The 4539-nt window shown below is 44.2% G+C and overlaps 1 non-coding gene across 1 annotated transcript; it reads right to left on the bottom strand.

Moving 5' to 3' along the window:
* Nucleotides 1–577: 577 nt before the first annotated feature.
* On the bottom strand, nucleotides 578–649 carry TRNAQ-CUG. Its single transcript has one exon. It is a non-coding gene; the product is annotated as a tRNA-Gln (tRNA).
* Nucleotides 650–4539: the final 3890 nt, after the last annotated feature.

Raw genomic sequence — 4539 nt, 5'->3', positions numbered from 1 at the left:
GGTGGTGCTGACAATACCTCTCCCTCACCTTTTCATAGGTCTGTCAGGTGTGGCCCAAGTCCATGATCCTGCACCTGGTAAGTAAGATACAGTTGTTTTATGGATCATATATACCCTATGAAAGTTAAGGGCTGCCATATTGCCCTATGTGCAAATGTTGTGTTTAGCCAGAGTAGAATATTTGTATGTTCCATTCTGGAACAGGTAACTACAGTTCATAGACTGGGTAATCACAGGTGTGTATTTGAATGAACAGTAACATGTTTGCACTTATAGTTATGAGTGACTATGCAGCCTGGTATACATGAGGCAATTACTTCAAGATGCCTGTTCTAACACAAAAGGGAGATGGTACATACCTGAGTCAATGACATTAGTACTGGCATATCATTCTCAAGGTAGGTATACTGGGTTTTATATGTTCATACATTCATAGATTAGTACTAGGTTAACTGCCCTTGTGGGCCATTTTAAGTCTAGCCAATTATCCCATGTGAGAGTCAAACCCTGAACATTGTGTTTGTAAGGTAAACATCTTAACCATTATGCCAACCTCCCACAAAACTAAATCCACAACAGATCCCACTGAGATTTGAACTCAGATTGCTGGATTCAGAGTCCAGAGTGCTAACCATTACACCATGGAACTAGTGTAGGTCTAACACGTATAGTGTCATATTGCATACTGGCAACTTTAACTGGATGTTAACTTCAATGGGTTGAGTTCCCACAACAACTCCAACTTACACAGCTACAAATTGCCTATTCTCTTTTCTATAAACCTGAAAACTCCCCCCCACATCCACCCTCCTATCCCTCTACTAACCTGCACAATCTTTGTACAACACTGACCAAGCACTACTGAACACCTCCAAGTCCAACAGAACTATAGGCAGGTTACTTTATAATTGTTCCATATCTCAAACCTGTAACAAACTCCCATCTAACATACGACATATCCAATCTTCGCTCCTCTTCCAAAAAGAACTGAAAAATACCTAGCCAACTCTCCCTCCTGCAACTGCCACCACCCCACCCAATCCCCCACTTCCACACCAGAACTATTCCCTCCATACATTATTTATACGTACAATCCTGTGGATCATAGCTACACCAATGAACATGCTTAAAAACTTAACTTTCTTCCCAACTTTGCACCCTATTTACTTCTTACAGCCCTGGCCACCCCTAATCTTTCCTCCTTATTTCCTTCTCTCCACTCTAGCTAACCTTAACACCTCTCCTTCCACGCCACCCCCTATAACTGACTCAACTGCCATTCTTTGCTATTCTCTGTTTCTTCAGTCATTCTTCACTCTTCTCTACACTCCACATACTATTCCTCTATTTTGTTCTACCAACTCGACCTCTATCATTTTGTTGTTGTACATGCAGAAAGTGTTTACTTTTAAGGATTTCCATAAGGCATTAATGTTTTACTCACATGTCTTTTTATCTTGCCCTTTTTAATATTCTAAAACTTGCAATGCTACTTGGTATTGTTATGATATATGTGTATTATGTTTTGGCATCATCTTTTCTATCATGTGTTTGTGGAGCTTTGTGGACACTTTTAATGATTATCTACAAGGCATTAATGTTGTTAATCACGTCTTTTTATCTTGCCCTTTTTATGTTTTTAACTTGCAATGTAACTTGGTATTGTTATGATATATGTGTATTATGTTTTGGCATCATCTTTTCTATCATGTGTTTGTGGAGCTTTTCTCTTTGGGTCTCCACTGAAAATGGGCCCCCAGCCCAGTGGACTAACCTGGTTAACAAAAGACAAATAAAATAAATAAATATGTAGCTGAAGTGCATGTTATAAAGGGCTTGACTTGTCTGTGTATGTTGTTGTGAGGTTGTCTGTTGTGCATGGGAGCAGAGATGAGAAGATGTGGGACTGGTAATGCAGTTGTGGATCCTCATCTGTACGAGTCTGTGGAGATTACCATACATAATATTGCAGGTAGTAATGTACTGCTTTTGTCTTGCTTCTCACAGGTGAATGGGGGGGGGGTTGGAGTCTGTCCCCCTCACAACCTGATGTCAGTGTCTCATTGGACTCTGATGATGATGGTGACCATAGTGAGGCACAGGTGGGATTGTTGGGGGCTGAATCTGTCCATGAGGTTGACATCCCTCTTCTGCCACCATTGTCACCACACATAGTCAGTATGCCCAAACATACCCAGTCTCCAGAGGCCACAGATATTGGGTAGTCAGAGGGTGGCAACATTGAACAGGACAGTGTGACAGCTATGACATCAGTGAGTGCAGACACTGGGCATAGCCAGCCAGCTGTCAAGGTTCCATGCAGGCGGATTGACAGGGGTGCTCATAGGAGGACTGCTGTCCATTCACTACCTGTTGCAGGTGTCACATCATGGGTCATTTGGCACATGTTTTGGGTCATCATGGAGGCACAGGCATGTTCTGAACCCAACACCAGATGGATGCAGCACAGTCTGACATCTGTGACTGCCTCCACCGCATTGAGGACACCCTGGATCAGTTCACTGATGCAATGGACAGACAGCGGGCTGAGACAGTATCTGTCCTGGACCACACATTGCCTGTACTGGAACATCTGGTTGGAGTTGGGCATCAGATATGTGGACATAGTCAGCAACACCATCTGCTGATGTCCACATGGCCATGCACAGTCACACTCCTGTAGTGGCAGTACCTCCAGCGATACAGAGGGAAGTGTGTTGTCCACACTGCAACATGGCAGGCCATGGGCACATGGTACTGGGCGGTCCTATGGGGGGACAGCCCCAGCAAACAGCAGTCACTGTCAGGTACTAGCACTGCGTCTGACCTTGGGCATGGTGGTGCTAGTGCAACTTCTAGCAGAGCCAGTTCCCATGTTCGTGGCTGGAGACAGTCAACTGTCCACTCTACCATGTACGGTCCACATCTGTCCAACATGCACACATGTAGGGCTAGCACTGGGCTTGATTCTGCACATGCACCTACTCAAACACCACTGTCACATGCAGGTCACCAACAGGCACACACAGCATCTCTCCATGGCCCATCTAACCCACACCCCCTTCCTGACTCGCACACATGCTGTCAACTGTTTGGCACAGCCTAGGCCTCTGGCACCCCCACACCACACCCTGTGCATGTGATGACACCTGTGCCACATCCCTGCCATCTGTCCCATTGATGCAGGTAAATGAAAATATATGTCTGATGCATGCAGTGACTATATTACTTGACATGTACTTGTGTAGTGCAGTATTGTTTTGTCATGACAATTGTTGTGGGCCACAATATATATACTGTATGCTAAAATGTGTCATGACTATACATCAAACTTTGTGTATCTTTGTTGCATGATGTTGGACTGGCTGTAGTGTTATGGAATGACAGATGTATCACAGACGTGTGTGTTTCTGTTTCAGGAGACTGAGGAGATAAACTATGGACACATGGCAGAAACACAGCAGCACAGGATGGCATGGCAGCACAGCAGAAATATGACATCAGCAATGTATGGGAGTGTAAGTGCATGGCTCCCTAGATGCATATGTGTAGAACAGTCTATCAAGGACAATATGGGCAGTCAGCATAATCATGCATTCATACTTTGTGATAAGATCTGCTACCCTTGATATGTGTCACCTGGGTTTTCTGAACTTACAAATCAGATGGTGTGGTGATGCAGTTAACACATCTACAAATATCCTGTGTCTGGGTCAGACAGGTGGTGGACGTCAGTTATGATTATGTAGATGAGGGCAATTTAGGGCCAGCAGCTAGTTACAGGGCCATAAAATGCATAATCATTGCACAGGGATAGCAAATAAGGGCATGTCTGTAGTGCTGGAAGGGCATATATTTATACATACACAGAATTAGCTGATGTGAGATTAGAACCTCTACTTGTCTACAATTACACACTATAGCTTGTGCTACTTATGGCATGCACCATGGAGTTTATCTGATATTAGAATGTCAGCCAGTGCTCTTGAGGTGGATGACATCAGCACACCTTGTAGAGGAGGGCAGTTGAGAGGCCAGCAGCTAGTCACAGGGCCATAAAATGCATAACCATTGCACGGGAACAGCTCATATGGGCATGTCCATAGTGCTACAAGGGGATATATTTCCACACACACACACACACACACAGAGTTGGCTGATGTGAGAATAGAACCCCTACCTATTTACTATTACACACTATCGCTCTCTGTACTTATTGCACATGCCACAGGTTAGGTCAGTTGTATATGGGATTGCAGGCACAATACTTGTGGAGTACGCAAAGTAGCCTTGTGTTTGACAGTATGTGTGGCCTGCAGAGTGATATTGCTTGGTACTATTATTGTATCTAGTGTCCTAGTAGTGGAATACCTGTTAATAGCCCTGCTATGTGTGTACAGTTACCAGTATGGCCATATGTGTCTGGTTGAAGTCAGACAGGCAAACATGTAGCAAGAGATAATATGGCCTTTTTAAGGCATGCATTGAAGCCATTTTACATTACACCACCTGCTCACCTGTGTCTGTCTACATGGTGAC

This window comes from Protopterus annectens, chromosome 2.part1 (assembly GCF_019279795.1).
Source record: "Protopterus annectens isolate FY-2018-M chromosome 2.part1, PAN1.0, whole genome shotgun sequence".
Lineage (NCBI taxonomy): Eukaryota > Metazoa > Chordata > Ceratodontiformes > Protopteridae > Protopterus > Protopterus annectens.
The sequence above is the reverse complement of the archived record's forward strand: the minus strand, read 5'-3'. Positions and strand labels throughout refer to the sequence as shown.